Genomic DNA, 19,747 nt, shown 5'->3' on the forward strand with positions numbered 1-19,747 from the left:
ATAAAGTCCAGATTTCTAGCTGGGGAAACTGGGTGGATGGTGATGCAGCCAATCACTAGGAACAATGAATGATTGAAAAAAAAGGACTGTTTAGTCTCTCATGGAATAATTTAGAAAGTAGATGCAATCAAGTCATTTCAATAAGGAACAAAGGATATTTCTCTGTCCATGGGATAAAAGATATAAATAGAATGTAGTTAAACCTACAACTAAAATGCAAAATTTGCTTTGCAAACCCTCAGAAGAAAGCAAACATGATCACAAGGGACGAGTGAGGCTCAAAGTGGAGTGAAGGTTGGAGAGAGACCAGAGTCCGGAGGCTGGAGCTGGGGTCAGGGACAGCTGCAACATATATTGCTTGATGGTTTTTAGAATGCTTTATGTTCTGACTGAGTCATTTCACCTCCAGTGGACCCATGAGAATGTCGTGCTTCATTCCTCAGTCATCATCTCCCAACCCTCCCCTGAATGTTCCCTCCGTGTCAGTCTTCCAAACCCACTCACCATTTTCCTAACACACTATACCCTTAGACGCCTCCATAACTTCTCACAGCTTCATGCCTCTGTCTTGAACGCCCTTCTCCCTCCTCCTGGACCTGGCACATTTCAACTTATTCTTCAAGATTCATTTATTTTGAGTCTGTTAACAGACAACTTTCGACCTGTGTTGGATACTGGTAGGGACAGAGATGATAAGACAAAGTCTCTGCCACTAAAGAGTACTGGCCAGGCAGAGAAGTAGACAGTAAACAGATAATTGCAATAAACAGGGCACTGCTGTAATCAGAAGCAGGTAACAAGTGCCACAGGAAGACAGCAGAGAGACATACACTGCCTTGGGTTGGGGGTGTTGAGGGAGGATCACAAAAAAGCTTTGCTAGTTCAAATGGCATTTGCCGCAGGAAGAATCTCCCAACTTCCCCGAGAAGTTAGCTGCTCTATCCTCTCTGACCTCATGGAACTTTGTTTTTCCAATGCACAGTACTTAACACAGTGTACCATAATGTTAGATAGGTTCTCCTACTCACCTGTGAGCGTCTCAAGATTACAGCCCTTCACGGAACCCCTCGCTGCTCAGCCCATAGTATGTGTTCAATAAATGTTCATTGGATGGGTGGATGAATGGATGGCTGGCTTGAGAGTGGTTATTAATCCTGTCATTTAACACCTTCTATGGCAAGGACCTCATTGAACCTCTGCTACTAGTTTAATTAACCAGATTTTCTCACTGTTGGAAGTACTCTCTGAAAGCAGAAGAAGTAACTGTCTTGGACATTCTTTAATTCTTCCAAACCTCTAAAATATCATTCAGATATTTTGGACTCTAATACGTATTCTTTTTTTTTTTGGAGTATAATTGCTTTACAACGTTGTGTTAGTTTCTGCTGTAGAACAAAGTTAATCAGCTATATGTATACATATATACCCTCCCTATTGAGCCTCCCTCCCACCCACCCTCATCCCATCCCTCTAGGTCATCACAGAGCACTGAGCTGAGCTCCCTGTGCTATACAGCAGCTTCCCACTAGCTATCTATTTTACACATGGTAGTGTATATATGTCAATGCTGCTCTCTCAGTTCGTCCCACCCACCCCTTCCCTTCCTGTGTCCACAAGTCCATTTTCTATGTCTGCATCTCTTTTCCTGTCCTGCAAATAGGTTCATCAGTACCATTTTTGTAATACATATTCTTAATACTCCAATACCACAACAGTTGACATTTTAGGTAGACTTTATACGCAGGCAGAATCAGCCATAGACAAAGATGAATTTTTGGTGAATTTTCTTTTCCTCATTTGACAACCTTCTTCCACTCCAGACCCTCAGAATTTCAAGGGTTAAACTGGTCCTGTCAATTCAGCCACAATAAGGTGGTAGGCTGGATATGAACTCACCATCCCAGTAGTGTTTGCATTTTGGATAAGGATGCCTTGGAAGCAAAATTATTCAACCAAAAAGTATTTTTCTGAGTACTCGTTATATACAAAATCTTGTACCAAGTGCATCAGGGAATACAAAGAGGATAAAAACATGTCCCAGTCCTCAAGAGGTTTATAGTTTAATTTGGAAGAAACTCATAGACCCATGAAATCTTAAAATGCAATACAAGAAAAAATATTCATGATGGTGCATTGGTACATGGAGTACTTTGGTCCCTAGGAAAAATACACAGAAACAAAAAGAAATGAACCTTAATCTAACCCTCCATCCAGTCCTCTCTACAATATCCTCAGCAACTCTCCAGTCAAATACTTCCAGCAATAAGGCATCACTACTTCAGAAGAGAATCCATCCTGCTGCAGAAGAACACAGAAATCCTACTCATAAAAATGTGTCCATGTGTATAATCTTACATTGACCTGAAACCGGGCTTCCTATAACTTCTATCCATCTCAGAGAATGACAGGTAAAGTTCATTTGCTATCCCTTTTCAAGGTAGCCCTTCCAGCATGTAAAGAAACACATCTACCCTAGGACCACTCTTCTTCATGCTAAACATCTCCGTTTCCTTCAAAGGCTGCTTATCCAGTATGGTTTCCTGTGCTTGCCGTCTCAGTCATCCTCTTCAAAATATATTTAACTTGTTAGTGTCTCTCTTAAAATGTAGTACCACGAACATATTAAAATTTAATAATATCATTAATAATATATTATTTCTACATATGTATATATAATATTTCTAGTAACTGTAATATTAATTTTGAGTTAATGTTTATATTATCAAACTACCTACTGGATATTACCACTTGGACTGTCTCAAACTTAATCTGTCCAAAACCAAACTCCTGATCTTCCTCCCACAGTCTTCCTCATCCAGTGTACAGCAACTCCAGACTGCATTTCTTGAAGCTCTGGCTCAGACCAAAAACTCATCTCTCTTTCGTTAACTCCTTCTCTAATACTCAGCAACCCTAGTGGCTCTACTTTCAAAACAGAATCAGAATCTGACCACTTTTCCCCACTTTCACCACTATAACCTGAGTCCAAATGACCATCATCTCCCAGCTAGGTTTCCTGCTCCCACTGGTCCCACATCTCCCCATCGCAGTCTGTTCTCCACAGTGCAACCAGATGATGCCCTTAAAACATGTCAGACCATGTTGTTCCTCCACTCAAAACCCTCCAGCTGTTCCCCGTCTCATTTTTAAAGCCCTTTAAAACGGCCTGCATGCTCTGGCTCCCTCATCCCTCGATGGCCTCCCACCACTCTCCTCCCATCCTCCATTCCTGCCACATCTGTCGCCTCACTTTCCTCAAACACTCCAAGCACAACCTCGTTTTGGAGTTTCTGCACAAACTGTTCCCTCTGCATGGAAACTCTTCCTGGAGAGACATCACTCTCTCCTTCCGATCTATGCTCAGATGCCACCTGGTCACACTATTTAAAATAGCAAATTCCACCCTCAACCCAAAGCACCCTATCTCTCCCTTATCCTCTTGACTTTTCGTCACAGCACTTAATACCAACGGTTACACCATATATTTTTTATTTGTTTTACCGACTGTCTTCCCCCCTCCCCATTAGAATGCAAATTCTATAAAGGCAGGGAATTCTATCTGTTCTGTTAACTGATGTATCCTTGGGACCTAAAATGGCCCCTGGAACATATTAGACTCTCATGTTGAATGACAGAAAGAACGAACGAGTGAATGAATGAATATGTTCCCAACTAGATAAACTGGGGTGAGATCTACAAAAACAATTCTACTCAATTGCCTACACTTTTCCTAATAAGATACCATAGTTTTACCCACCATCTTTTATTAGTTTCTTCTTAGGATTTGGGCAAAGGTACTGGCTTAATTCAATTACGAACCTTACGTCATAATTTCCACAAATAGTAGAGCTGTAGATGCTATAATAAAATGGACCTCTTCAAGGCTTAAAAAAATCTATTAAGAACATTCTCATCTAATTTTGAATTTTAATGATTAGTTATAATGATGAGTAATTAATTTTGATATTTATAGAAAATGAAATGCATTTCTTCCTTTCTGAAAACCTAGCACTTCAGGAACAGCAAATTCTTGGAGAAAAAAATTCTAATGAGATCATTAAAATTGAAAGTGTTGTACCTACCTAAGCCGTAACAGGCACAGCAACTGAATGGGCACCAAATAATATCCTCCTTCTTGCGCCTGACTCTGCTGTCTGAGTTCACCACTTCCTCCGATGTGTACAAAAATGCCATTGGAGGAGTTCTAGGGATAAAGCATGAGTTTCCCGGTACCTAAGGCACAAAGACAAACACCTGGTTTCTAACTTGTGTTACAAGCAAAGCTAAGGTTCTAAATCCAGAAGGAATGCATCACTTAATTTTTTTAACAATAGATTTTAGGTAACATAAGGTACAACATCCTCAGCAATATTTGCAAGAAAAAATGCAAAAGCATGTTCCAATAGATAATTCTTATACTGAATCTCATAAAGGCACAGAGCATAACACTAGATTTTTAACTTGGTGAGAGCATTTCTATCAGGAACAGAGGTTATCCAGCCCAGATATGTTGCTTCCTGATACTACAACGAATCACAAGAACAGAGATTAGAGTCCCTAGAAGAGGAATGGAGAGCTCACCCGTTCATTAAATCGTCTCTCTCCAATATTATGTGTCTTAGGCGAGCCTTTGGCAAGTGCACAGTTAAAGTCACTTCAGGACTGAATTCGCTGACAAGTGCCTGAAGTGCCAATAGTCTTTGATGTTGATTATCCATACGCTTTCAACACCAGATGTGCAGGAAGTCAGGCTGACGTTCTGTTGTCAATTTTTTAAGAAACTGACTTGTATTCTTGCCATTCGAATCATTTCTGCTCAAAGATAAGCTGCAGGGGTTCCTGCAGGTGACACCAGCATTTCCCTCAAAGTGGAGTTTGAATCCACTCACATACTTAGACAAACACTTTTAAGGACCCTGAGTTTTTCACTCTACTGCAGATGATTTGGTCCAAGACCTTTCTTAGGACAGGTGTAACCAATCAACCATTTCAACTATTTTTAAAGAAGAAAGGAAAAGCAACAAAATGAAACACCCTCCTACGGGCCCCACTGAACTAATACTTGGTATGCCTGCCAGAATGAGTTAGCTGCAAAAAATAAAATAAAATAATTTTTAAAATGCTCCTTTGGACCAGAAGGAGTTGACTTCTTGGTTAAGGTTAGCTGATACTATCACCTTTAACGTTGGAGAGCATCTGCCAAATGCAGCGAGTTTAGCTCTGACGGAGTTGAGGCTAGGCTGCTCTTTCTATAATTAGTCAGCAGGTTCAGCTGTTTCTGTTATAGTATTGTTTATTGCAAAACATTACCAAAACATTGACAAAACTCAAAAAAGGAAGAAAAATCCACCCAAAATTCTGCCATCCTACAAACCAAACTGTTTACTTTTTTTCTTTTTATGCTCCCTTTCAGTCCCTGTCCATATGCAGACAGAATTGTTACAGTTGTAATCATAGCACAGACACAATTTTGTAGTCAGGTTTGTCTCAAATAGAGTTTTTAAAGCGTTTTTCCAGTTCACTCTCCCATCTTCATTTCTGCTACTAGGAACACTTCACCCCCACCATTCCTAGTGACCTCCCGTGGGATCTTAAGTGTTGAGGAAGGCTGGAAAAGAATAATGATCAACAGAATTAGGGGAAAGGGTTAAGTTCCCTGTGTAAAGGATGGGGTCTCTAGAATTAAACTTGCGTGGAAAGGATTTCTTTCACCCTTTGTTCCCGTAGCTGGAAACCTTTATGAAAATAGCTATATTTCCCCACCATCAGGCATGTTTTCATTATATTAATAAAGAGCCCTCGCAGGTATTTTCCCTTTACCTAGTTTGTTTTTAAGGCCTGCACAGTATTTAGGACATAGGCATATAGAGACGTCTTTTCTTCCAACTGCTATAAGAATTTATGAAACTTGGAATTTTTTAAGTATGGCTACTACTCCATGCTATATTCATATGAACATGAAGTGATATACGCAGCTGTCAAAACATTGGATACCTGGATGCATCTTTTTACATTTTAACTTGTATTCTTCAGTCTCTGGCTTCCACACCAGGCTGCACATCACTCTTCTGGGGGTGGGGAGTCAGTAAAAAAAAAAAAAATACAGACCCCAGGGCTCACCACTGATCAGGTGAAGCAAAATCTCTGGGGCTGTCTTTGGACTGATGTTTGTAACACTGTACATTTAAAATGGCAAAAAGTCTCTGTCTTTCTTGATAACAGCTCTGACTGTTATGGTTTGTGGATCTTTACGGGGATGGTAGGGAAAAGGACTATAAGGATTTGGATAAGGAATGGAAGAAGAATGCAACTTATATATGCTTTGTTGAAATGTCCTTCTTTGAGCTAGGTAGACCCAAAATGTGAATCACCTGCTCGGATAACCCTAGCAAGCATCAAGAAGTAATAGTTTTGGGGCTTCCCTGGTGGCGTGGTGGTTGAGAATCTGCCTGCTAATGCAGGGCACACAGGTTCAAGCCCTGGTCTGGGAGGATCCCACATGCCATGGAGCAACTAGGCCCGTGAGCCACAACTACTGAGCCTGCGCGCCTGGAGCTTGTGCTCAGCAACAAGATAGGCCGCGATAGTGAGAGGCCCGTGCACCGCGATGAAGAGTGGCCCCCGCTTGCCACAACTAGAGAAAGCCCTCGCACAGAAACAAAGACCCAACACAGCAAAAATAAATTAATTAATTAATAAACTCCTACCCCCAACATCTTCTTAAGAAAAAAAAAAAAAGCACTCTGTGTCTGAGAGATCCTGGTGATTTGACCTTGGACAAATAACTTAAAAAAAAAAAAAGAAGTAATAGTTTTGTGTTTTTGTGAGCCGACCTAGCCTCCGCCTTCTATACACAATCCTGGAACCCTGAGGAGGCCACAGCCATAAAGGGGGAGGATGTCTGGTGTTGATAATGTTGGGGCAGTATATATCAAATCTCTCTCTTTTTTTTTAATTGGAATGCTTTAACCCTGGAAAGCTTTCACTTTTAATTCTATGTTCTATATTGTTTCAATTTTTATAAGCATGGATTCATGCATTATTGGTTAATTTCTTTTTAAAAAAATTGAAGAGTGGGTTATACCTATATGCAGTCCTTTCAAAGAAATGCTCTCACCTGTTCTCCAATGTGTCCTGGAATCTGACGAATCAGATCATTAGTCCCTCCTCTTTAGAGGAAACAAAGAAGGGAGAGGACATAAGGACAGAATCTTTTCCTCTCTCCCTGTATTAGGCAAAGAAGGAGAAAGGCTTTCCAGGAACAAATAACAAGAAAAAAAAAAGGAGTGGAGGTACTACATAGCTTGGTGTGTTCAAAGATTTAGTGATTCATTATCCAACTCCTATTTACCAACCAGGGTGCAATTTTGTCCCCTGGGGGACATTCAGCAATGTCTGGGGTTATTTTTGGTTGTCATAACTGGGAGAAGAGAGTACCACTGGCATCTAGTGGGTAGAGGCCAGGGATGCTGCTGAACATATATTACCACGGCACAGGACAGGCCCGCCCCCCAACAAAGAACTATCCAGCCCCAAGTGTCAGTAGTGCTGAGGCTGAGTCCCGTGCTGTAGCATGCAGTGCTAGGCAGTGAGCAGCTTGTAGGAAATAAACCCGAGAAGCTCATTAAAAAAAAAGCCAGATCGGGGGAGGCCTTATATTTTATGCCAAGGAGCTTGGGTCTTTTTTTAGTGCAGATGATGGAGAGCCAATGAAAGGAAGCTACCTGATCAATTTGGATTTTAAATATATTGCTCTGAAGGGTAAATCAGAGGAGGCCGTTACTGAAGGCAGATAAAGCCCTTAGGGTGCTGCTGTGAAAGCCCAGAGAGGAGTGTGAGGGCCTGGACGAGACATGGCCAGAGGGATCGACAGGGCAGCCAACACACATTTAGGGTGTAAAGGTCAGCAAGTGTTGGGATTTGAATGGATGTGGGAAGGGCAGGGAGGATTCCAGGATAACTCCCAGGTTCCTTGTTCAGATTATTGGATGGATGCTGGTTAGATACAGAAAGAGATTTAAGGAGGAAAAAATAATATATCTATAAAATATAAAAGTTTTACAAAGTCTCAGGTATTCTCTGGAGGAGATAAATAACAGAATCTACTCATATAACAAATATTTTAATAGCCATTATCTGTAAAAAATAGTTTATACCTAGAGCTGGTTAGCTCCTTATGCAAGCAAGATATTAGATTGAGACTTAGTCTTTCAACTTAAGGGAAAACAATGTGATGTTATTTTGAGGAAGTCTCTAAGAGCCTTAATGGTTCTGTGATTTCAGGAGATGGAGGGTTTCCCTTTTTTAATCTAGAGTCAACTACACTTAGAGATCATCATGAGGGAACCATACCTGCGGAGTTAATTAAGGTAAATAGTTTGGCAAGGACTTCAGCCAACTACTCAAGCAAGATCAAAATAATTCTGGCAGCAGAAATTATCTTCTGGAGCTCTTTTCACCCTTGAAAGACTGGATTTTTTAGAGCTGATGAAAATAATGGATTCTGGCTATGGAGAATACTGGGGACAACAAAATGCAGAGAGGCAAAGTAGTAATCGAAATGATTTGTTTAGTAATCAATCCATGCACATGATTCTGAATTTCTTCATCCTGAAGTGATATCAAAGAAGATAAAGTCCCCAAATGTGTAATGTAATGTTGGTGTCCCTGTGGTCAAGCCCAAAATATTCCAGAATAATTTAATTTTTGAAAAGGACAAGTTGTTTTTAAAAGAACTGTAATTTAATGACTCTTTGGATGACTTGATCTCAGTTATATTTAAGATAATATCTTGATAATATGGCCTGGAACGTTTTTTCTTTCTGATCTCTCTTATAAAGCAAGAAATAAAAGCACTTGTTTTTTGAATAGTCCAGCGACAGAGTAGTGTAATCACAATTTGTTAATATTATAAATAGTTATTCATGAAGACTTCCAGAATAAAATATGTGCCATAAATTCTTTGTTGTCATACATTTATTTTTTCACGTCAGTTTAACTTCATTCCTAAAATCTCACTGATTGAGTTACATGTAGGGACAGATGCAAGGACATTTTGAAAGTTCAGATTAAGTTTAAGAGAAAAATATTTACTTTCAACCAGTCTAAAATATCCAAGTCGAGGTTGTAGATAAGCTCTGAAGAGCTAATTCTTCAATCATCAATAATGCTGCCTCTGGTTGGAAAACTAAGTGAAAGTTCACGGATTTATCCCATAGCCTGCCATTTACCATTATTGGACTATGATTATAAATGGGTTTGATCAGATATTTTCCTCTTTGATTCAGACAGTTTATCCTGGAGAAGTGCCTTAAAAGGAAGAATTAGACAATTGCAGGTTTCTTTTTTTTTTTTTTTTTTTTTTTTTTGCGGTATGCGGGCCTCTCACTGTTGTGGCCTCCCCCGTTGTGGAGCACAGGCTCCGGACGCGCAGGCTCAGCGGCCATGGCTCACGGGCCCAGCCGCTCCGCGGCATATGGGATCCTCCCAGACCGGGGCACGAACCCGTATCCCCTGCATCGGCAGGCGGACTCTCAACCACTTGCGCCACCAGGGAGGCCCGACAATTGCAGGTTTCTGATGGATGTAGCTCCGGTGGACCCGCTGCCAATCCTGGCATTCACATCCCCTGAAATTATGTCAGCTAATGAATACTTAGAAAACATAAAGTTCAGAAGGCTGTCAAATTACTGTACAATTTGAAGTACCAGTATGCACACTGTAGGAAAAAACATATATGTTAAAACCTAGATCAGCCTTGTGAGGAGCTGGAGTAGTCCATAAATTCCATAAAGTCTATAAATTTCATTTTTATTCAGTAGGTGCCACCTAGGTGCTGGCCACCATGAGAGAAGTTTTCACAGCAATGTATTTCATCTACCTAACAATCCTTTGAAGTAGTCATTGTAGTCTCCCATTTAGAGATGAAGAAGGAGACCTAAAGTTCAAAGTCATCTTTCTAGTAATTGTTGAAGTCAGGATTTAATCCAGGTCTTCTGACAATAAATCTACTTCTTGGGCATTACACCATTCTATCTCTTAAAACTCCTAAAAGCATGATAAACTAAGTTCATCGTTTTCCTTCCCGATTTAGCTTCTTCTATTGAAAACTCACCATCCCTCTGTCTCCTCCCCCCAAGGCCAATCAACTGTCAACTCCTCCTATTTTTGAAGGCTCCTATCCTGCCTTCAAAACCCTTGCTATTCATTGTGGTCATGAACCAGCATCATTGGCACCACCTGGGATCTTATTATAAACACAGCATCCCAGTCCCCACCCAGACCTACTGAACCAGAACCTGCATTTTTATAAGATCCCTAGGTAATTCATGTGCACATTGAAGTTTGAAAAGCACATCTCTAAAAGTGACTAGCCCCTCTCCATTCCTGCTACCACCGTTATTCATCAGGCTCTCAGTGTCTCTGATCCTGAGCGTTTACCAATCCCCTAACTACTCTTCCCCTGTTTTGGTCTCTCCCTAATCCCTCATCACCCAATTCCTGTTCATAAACCACCAACACATTGACTTTTCTAAAGAAAAGATTGAGTCACTCTCCCCCACCCCCAACTCAAAAATTTCCACTTGCTCTTCAGGGCCAATGAAAAATAACAATAGTTAACAAGTACATCCTTTGTGCCACATATTTCATAAACCCTTTACATTAACTAACTTGTTCACCCCTTAATCAACCCTGTGAAATTGATACTATTATTAGCTCAGTTTTAGAGATGAGAAAATGGACACTGAGCGATGTTAAATAACTTGCCAAAGGTCATGCAGCTGGTAAACGGCAGAAACAGGATTAAAGCTTCAGCAAACTCCTTAGCCTGGCATCGAATGGCCTCCGCATTCCCATGAAAAAGGAAGGGAGGGTCTTTGCCCAAGTACCCACTTTTTGCCGGGAACTTTACTAAGAATTTCCTCTGGATTATACCATTTAAACCTCACAACAACCCTGTAGCAAGGTTTTGAGGTTATTATTCCAATTTTTACAGGTCAAACTAGGAATGAGAGAAAACTGAACCAAGGTTCAGTTAACTCCAAGCCAATATAATTTCCACTGTATAGCGCTACTATTCCTTCCACCTGGAAGGTGTTCCCTGCATCACTGAAGGCCCTAATTTCACTGCCTTTTAAGGCCAGTACAAATCTGAGGCACAAATATTCCCCCTTTTCCTCCAATTTGGATGTACTCTTTCCCTCCTCTGAAATCTTTTTTTTTTCATATTTATTTATTTATTTATTTATGGCTGTGTTGGGTCTTCATTTCTGTGCGAGGGCTTTCTCTAGTTGTGGCAAGCGGGGGCCACTCTTCATCGCGGTGCGCGGGCCTCTCACTATCGCGGCCTCTCGCGGAGCACAAGCTCCAGACGCGCAGGCTCAGTAACTGTGGCTCATGGGCCCAGTTGCTCCACGGCATGTGGGATCCTCCCAGACCAGGGCTCGAACCCGTGTCCCCTGCATTGGCAGGCAGATTCTCAACCACTGCGCCACCAGGGAAGCCCCCTCCTCTGAAATCTTAATAGCCCTTTACCTCTAATTTTCTTTTGGCACAACTTCTATTTTCTTTTATGGTTATTTTATGGTTATTTTTATATGTGTGTAAATATGTATATACATGAACCATGATTCAGTAACTGTGATTATTGTTCCTGAACTGTCGGAAGATTAATCTAAGGAGACAAATGAAATTAGAGCCATTATATTAAGAAAATTTAATATGAATTCATGAACAGGAAAAGATACAAATGTGATAATTGAGAGTTGAAACAAGAATTATTATCCTGGTTAAGACAGAATTTGAGAAACAGGCAAAAGTTAATATTTACTACTTAATTTCTTCCCATAAAATCAAGCAAAACCCTGTTATGAATTGATTTTCATGCAAGATGTTTCAGGATTTTCCACCAGCTCATCAGTTATTTTCTGTCACTTTGCTTACATCTTTCATTCTATTTTATTTTTCCTGACAGCCATTATCTGTTATAAACAATCATTTCAGATGGCTCCATTTTGATAATAGTTCCAAAATTACCTCAATATAATTCCAACCTTTTCTTACTACCTGGCATATATCATCCCACAAATAGCCCACTTTAAATTAAATGGAATATGAAGGGAAAGAAGACTTGGCTTAAATATTCTTTTAAGGACTCCTATTGTGATAATTCCTGTAACACTAATAAGCCATTGGCAAGTAAGTTTAAAAGTTTACCAGTCCATTATTTTTCCAAGGCATATGTCACATACCATACTGTCAGCCAAATAATAAAATTTATATTTTTACTATTCATTATTATTTATTATTATTACTGATCCCCAGTAAAGAGATTTATGGTCTTATAACTGCACACAATTTTATAATTCAATAAGTATTTTCATATTGGCCACAACGAAGAAAAGTTTCATTTCCTCTTTGACTGAGACTGACTCCCACAACTAAATAAAGGTCAGTGGTCACTATTCCAGTAATTCTTTTTTTTTAACGTGCTTCAGAAAGCAGAGATCTAAAGTGTATTTCCAAAAGCGTTTTAAGATTCACTTTAAGAGGGGGATGTAGTAGGCAGCTTTGGACCTGAATCCTTTCTGGAGAGAGCATCTCACCTGGTTTCCATGGAACACCCTGTAGGACAAACTGCAAGGTGTTTAAGTCAAAGGAATGTCCAAAAGCCCAAAACGAACTTCACACATATCACCTTTTTTTCTATTTGATTCAAAAGAGAACTGGAACTAAGTGGAAGTATCATTATACTTACAGTGCTGTAAACTCAAAAGGGTCTTGGAGTTTCAATAATTTAACAGCACTAGAATGTACATTTCATGAGGGGAGGCACCTCAACTCTTGCTCATTGCAGATTTTTCCGGCATTTGGCACAGTGTCTGTCATATAATATGCGCCTAATAAATACTTGTGTAATAAATGAATAAACTCCCTTCATTACACTGATGAGGAAATTGGAGGCCAAAGCAGTCAGATGACCTAACCAAGGTCACAGAGTAACTTTGAAGCTGTCCCAGCACTTAGAACTTCAGTCTGTAACCCCTCGTTTGGTATCATTTGTGCTGATTTCAACAGAAGCAAATGCAGATGCTGAGGTGGGGACAGAAGTGAATGAAAAGTGAAAATAAAATAGAAGCCTGGAGACTATTTTCAAACACCTCATCAGAAGCCAAAAATAAAGTTTATATAAGATTGGAAAAGGAGTACACCAAAAAAAATTTTTAATTAAAAACTCTTCCAAGAATAAACAAACAAAACTCCCACCTTGCCTGATTGATAGCCACAACAATTAGATTTTAAAAAAATAGTTTTTCATAATAGAAAATTAGCCCATTTAAGGAAAACAAGGAAGCCCACAAAACATAGCAGGTTAGCCATAAACTGAAAACTAGACCAAATATAATTTGAAAAGTACTTTGAGAAGGACTCCAAAGGCAATAAAACCCTTTTTATACACAGTTTTTTTTTTTTTTTTTTTCTTTTTGCGGTATGTGGGCCTCTCACTGTTGTGGCCTCTCCCGTTGCGGAGCACAGGCTCCAGATGCGCAGGCCCAGCGGCCATGGCTCACAGGCCCAGCCGCTCCGCGGCATATGGGATCCTCCCAGACCGGGGCACGAACCCGTATCCCCTGCATCGGCAGGCGGACTCTTAACCACTTGCGCCACCAGGGAGGCCCTATACACAGTTTTTAAGTGGGCTGAAGAATCTACGTAACAATTTAATGATCAGCATCTAAAAGAGGTACACTCAGGGAAAAAGATCAGACAGCAGTTGAGTAAATGAATCATTTTTCTTGGTCTTCATGGGAAAAAAAATGCTAGAGGGGAGATTCATGCATCATAAATGATGTTTGAAACATACAAGTCAGTTCTACTATAGCAAATAGTGAAAATTCTTACCAAAAATGCAGCTAACCATCATCAAGTAGAGAAAAACAGGCAGAAAACATTGTCTACTTCTATTTAAAACTAGCTTATCCATACTGGAAGAAAACATACATTTCTGACTAATCACTTTATTCCATTATCTCATTTAAACTTCAAAATAATATGAGGATATAGGTATTACCCCTACAGATAAACAGACTGAAGTTTAGATAGGTTAAGTAATTTGTCCTATTTAACACAGCAAATAAGAGCCTGGATATGAACCAAGGCTGGTCAAACTTCTATATCAAGATTTTAACCACGACATCACACTGCCTTACTCTTACCCCTTCTTTCTTTTTTTTTTCCCCCTTTGAATATAGCTGAATTGGTTTGCCCAAATCTCACCATGATATAACACATTAAACAGCCAGGTTTCTAAATATGTGCAAGGAGGAACCTTGTCATATTTGACTTTGTGTCTCCAAAACCTAACCATTGCTTAGCACAAGGTAAATGTTCAGTAGGTATTTGATAAATTGAAATGAGTTGGATAAATGTAATGTATATTGTAGTACCATAGCAAATTTCTGACAAGAAACACAGTTGGTTATGTCTGGGTTCACAAAGCCTATACTTTAAAAATGAGACTTAAAGGACTGCGACAGATAAAGGTTAGATTTTCCTACAATCAATACGTTGGCTCTGACATAAAGAAACAACCACTGTAGGGACTTCCCTGGTGGTCCAGTGGTTAGGAGTCCACCCTTCCATTGCAGGGGGCATGGGTTTGATCCCTGACCGGGAAACTAAGATCCCACGTGCTATGCAGTCAAAAAAATAAAATAAAAATATAAAATAAAATAAACATAGATGTATTCCAAAAAAAAGAAAAAGAAAAAGAAGCAGCCACTGTAGTTGTAGGTATCAGCGGATCACAGAAAATCAGTGCATTAGGCAGAGTTTCATGTTGCAAACAATAAGATTGACATTGGCTACTAGAAAAAGAAAAAAAGAATTCACTGAAAACTACTGGGTAATTCACAGAATCAACACAAAGACGGAAGAACTAGGCTCAAAATATAAGCAGAAACCAGGAAAATATAGGTAACCAGAACCACTGACAAGGTCACATGCCAGGAATAGCCTGGTTAGGTGCTCAGCCATAACCACTGAACTTTGGGTGGCACAGCTGGATTGCCACCACCTACAGCTTAGGGAACTCTGCTAAAACTGCTGACACAGTCATCACTGGACTGGACACTAGATGCCACAGCCACCACCACCACCACCACAAGAAATGCTAAACTGTCCCTGCTTCTTTAGGTAACTCACTGCAGATTCAACTTCTTGGGCAGGAGACTATGGCTGAAGTTAGCCAGTCTAAACTTAAGCTGCAAGGGAGAAAAAAATAACTGGCTTTTTTGGCCTCTGCCATGGGTGGGCTCTGCTTCTCCCCAAGTCTACACAAGATTCCACAAACACAGAAAGTGAATTTGAATGCTGGGTGACCACAATAAAAAAGATGTATTTACTACAAAATTACAACCTGAGAATCTTCTAGCTAAGGGGGTCTCCAAAATCTAGTAACGACCTCCAGGTTAATCCTGTTTAGGAAGTGGAATGCATTCCTAGAAAAGGGACCATGATTTTATCAGCACTGTAGAGGGACATTACCGCAGGGGTTGCATGAAGGCACATTTCGTACGTCAGAGATTGACAATTATGGTTTCATTCTCTTCAAAGTCCCTGAACTTATGACATGCCTGAGGCCATAATTTCTTACCACACCTGTTCAGACATTTGTCGATTACTTCCTTCTAGGCTACGGTGAGGCTTCTGAAACACTTCATAATGACAGTGATGATGGTTACATTTACTAAGTGCCTAGAGCTGTGCTAAGAGCTTTACAGGTACTAAGTCATTTTATTCTCACAATTACCCTATGAAGTAGGTACTATGATTACACTCATTTTATGGATCAAGAAAGTGAGGCAGGGGCCTCCCTGGTGGCGCAGTGGTTAAGAGTCCGCCTGCCGATGCAGGGGACACGGGTTCGTGCCCTGGTCTGGGAGGATCCCATATGCCGCGGAGCGGCTGGGCCCGTGAGCCATGGCCGCTGGGCCTGCGCATCCGGAGCCTGTGCTCCGCAACGGGAGAGGCCACAACAGTGAGAGGCCCGCATACAGCAAAAAAAAAAAAAAAAAAAAGAAAGTGAGGCAGAGAGGTCACTTGCACAAGGACACACAGCAGTAAAGCAGCAGGGCCATGGCTGGAACCAGGCAGGCTGGCTGTAGAACCTGTCCTCTTCACCACCTCCCTTTGAGAGGATTTCCAGCAAGCCCTACTGGACTGCTGGCTTATACCATTTATTTCCTTGATCAGATCAGCCACTACAGAGAATTAGCATTTTACACATCCAGCATAGTACTTTTGTGGCACCTTCAACACTTCTACTTGCACACCTTTATCAACCCTTATGGATCAAACCTACTTACCAGAAGGAAACAATGTTGAAAAGGGAAATCATAATAGAAAGAACAAGCAAACAGGGTGATGAGTCCCACTCACCAGCTCTGGCTGACTGTGAGCTTTGGATGGATCTCAATCTGCTGCATTTGAACTATGCAGTTAAGATAACTATACAGTCAGCCAACCACATCCACGGGTTTTGCATCCGCAGATAAACCAACTTTGGATCAAAAATATTCAAAAAAAATTCCAGAAAGTTCCAAAAAGCAAAACTTGAATTTGTTGCACACCAGCAACTATTTACATAGCATTTACATTGTATTTCTTATATAACTGAAATAATTTTTAATTGAAACAGTTACCAGCTCCAGTTGAAATCACAGCAGTTTCTTAAAGCTATAATGATCTGTCAACTGAAAGAAGTATAATTATTAGCCTATAATTTGCTTGTATACAAGGGAAAACAATCAAGATTGTTTTCATGTCCTCTTAACACACCAAAAACAGGATTTAGGTACAAAAAATAAAAAATAGAGAGAGAGAGAAGAAAAACCACAGTTTGGGAATAGTAAACTTTGTTTTCCTTTCTTTGGCAAGCTATTCATTACCTGTCAGTAAACAAGGAAGCCAGGTGGGGTACGCAGCCTTGGATACCTTGGTATCCAAGCCTTGGTGGGGCATCTGGATCATCAAGGAAAATAATTCTGGTTACTTAACGGTCCTTCAAAATCTTTAGGCATTTAAACTGTGACATCTTCAAGACAGGGTGTCTCTACCGTGTCTATTTGTGCCTTCCTTCTGCACCTCCACCTCCATTAGGCCAGGTCTCAGCATCTCCCTCACTAGAATCTCTCAGATCCTTAACAGATGCAGAAATAAAGTTGCTGATAATAAATTTTTTCAAAAGCAAGTTGGAGCATGATAAACTGATCTTAAAATTCTGAAGAGAAGATGTACAAGTATAGCCTTGAAAATTTGGGGGGCTTATCATTTACTGAGAAAGGTGTTTTCAAATATCTTTGATTTGAATTTGTGTATTCTTTTATTTTTATTTATTTATTTATTTATTTTTGCGGTACGCGGGCCTCTCACTGTTGTGGCCTCTCCCGTTGCGGAGCACAGGCTCCGGACGCGCAGGCTCAGCGGCCATGGCTCACGGGCCTAGCTGCTCCGCGGCATGTGGGATCTTCCCAGACCGGGGCACGAACCCATGTCCCCTGCATCGGCAGGCGGATTCTCAACCACTGCGCCACCAGGGAAGCCCTGTGTATTCTTTTAGTTATGTCATTCTTTGTTTTATACATTTTCAGGCTGTTATGTGCATATAAATTTAGATTTATATACCTTACTTGTTAACTAAAACTTTTAACATTATGAGGTGTTCCTCCTTGTATTTACAACTATTTACATAGAATTTACATGGTACTAGGTATTATAAGTAACCTAGAGATGATTTAAAGTATATGGGAGGGGCCTCCCTGGTGGCGCAGTGGTTGAGAGTCCGCCTGCCGATGCAGGGGACACGGGTTCGTGCCCCGATCCCGGAGGATCCCACATGCCGCGGAGCGGCTGGGCCCGCGAGCCATGGCCGCGGGGCCTGTGTGTCCGGAGCCTGTGCTCCGCAACGGGAGAGGCCACAGCAGTGAGAGGCCCGCGTACAGCAAAAAAATAAAAAATAAAAAAAAAATAAAGTATATGGGAGGATATGCAAAAGTTATATGCAAATACTAAACCATTTTCTATAAGGGACTTGAGCATCTGCAGATTTTGGTATCCATGGGGGGGTTCCTGGAACCAATTCCCCCATTTTTTTTTTTTGCTTTATTTTTTTTTATTAGTTTCTGCTTTATAACAAAGTGAATCAGTCATACCAATTCCCCTTGATACTGAGGGACAACTGTAGTACCATAGTGCTAAGTGCTGTAATGAACGTATATACATTTCTTTCCATTGCACTTTGTCGCCTGGGTGTCCTTGCCCTGAACCCATTCATTTCAGGGCTAGGAAATCTCAGGGTCATCCCCCTGCCACATGCCCACAACTTCCAGGCAAACTTCAGCTTCTGAATCTTAGTTACCTTCTTTCAGAAAATGGCCATCTGTCCTCAGTTTAAAGAACAAAAATGTTCCATCCATGATCCCTCTCCATTACATTATGTAACAGACAGGGCTCAAACAGGAAAACAGAGCCACTCTAAGTACTTAAAGAAGAGGGAAGGCAATGCAATGAATTGGTTATACAAGTGACAGATGAGCCGATAAGCCAGAGGACAGTGAAGCAACTCAGAGCTTAGCAACAAAAGGAAGCCACTACCACCCCTGGGTGAAGGGACAAAAGAAAGAGGTGGTGACACTGGAGACTGGGATGTAAGCTCTCCTAGGCAAATGTGAAAACCCCTGGTCTGTGTAAACATTTCTATAAAACAACACTTATCACTTCCCCACATTCTAAATCAGTGCTTATAATCTTCTGACAATCTTTTTTTTCCCCCTAGATCATCTGAACTTCAGAGTTCAAACCCCAGGTCTTTCCACTTTTTTCTAGACAAGATTCTGGTCTTCTGTCTTCTAGAGAACAAATTTTGACCAGCCTTAGATGTGAATCAGCCCTCCTGACCAATCTTCTAGCTCTTCTTAAATCATCTCACTTGTTCTACCTGATTTTCTAATGACATTGTTAACTTGGACTACTCATTGTACACTCGGCAAAAGTGTTATCAATACAAGTCATCTAACATCTTAAGGACATTAATAAAATGATATTAACAAAATGCATGGAACAGATTATATAGAGGAAGGATGAGAAAAGTTGTAACTCTTTAGGTTGCAAGGTAACAGAAACCCAGCTTAAATTCAATTAGGCAAAAGGAGGAATATATTGGTTTGGGTGCTACAAGAAGGGCAGGACTACAGCTGGACCACAGAGACAGAGACTTGAATATATGCAACCTTGGAACCAGAAACTTGAGTCCCACCAGGATTTTCTACCTCATCATTGCTTTTTTCTGCAAGTTTATTTTATTCATTTAAACTAGCTGCAAGCATATGATGAGGAAAATGGCTGCCAGCAGCTACCATATTTCATCTCGACTTTACAGCCAGAGAAGAACAGCCCATACTTTCAGTAGTCCCTAGTTCAAAAACCCAAATGATTAGTTCTGACCACCCATTAGCCATCAACTGTGACCAGGTGCAAGGTCTATAAGAACATAGCAGCTCACATTCAAATCAACTGCTTAGAGTGAAAAAAGGAGTATGTCCCAGAAAGGGTGGATGATGTTCCCAGAAGAAAAGGGAAACCTGGTGGGCAGACAAAATAGCAGACATTCACTACAAATAGTATAACCTGAGCCCCAAAATACCTATTCCGGTGAAGGAAGAGAAAGAAGCCAAAGGGAAGAGAAAGA

The 19,747-nt window shown here is 40.6% G+C and overlaps 1 long non-coding RNA gene across 2 annotated transcripts in view; it reads right to left on the reverse strand.

The window, feature by feature from the left end:
* Positions 1-19,747, reverse strand: part of LOC132491965 (uncharacterized) — a 567,227-nt gene that overhangs the window by 481,992 nt on the left and 65,488 nt on the right. For both annotated transcript variants that reach the window (XR_009532772.1, XR_009532771.1), the window contains exon 4: positions 4,083-4,233. This is a non-coding gene — a long non-coding RNA (uncharacterized LOC132491965). The remainder of the gene's footprint in view (positions 1-4,082; positions 4,234-19,747) is intronic.

Source organism: Mesoplodon densirostris, chromosome 6 (genome assembly GCF_025265405.1).
Source record: "Mesoplodon densirostris isolate mMesDen1 chromosome 6, mMesDen1 primary haplotype, whole genome shotgun sequence".
In the NCBI taxonomy this organism is placed as follows: domain Eukaryota; kingdom Metazoa; phylum Chordata; class Mammalia; order Artiodactyla; family Ziphiidae; genus Mesoplodon; species Mesoplodon densirostris.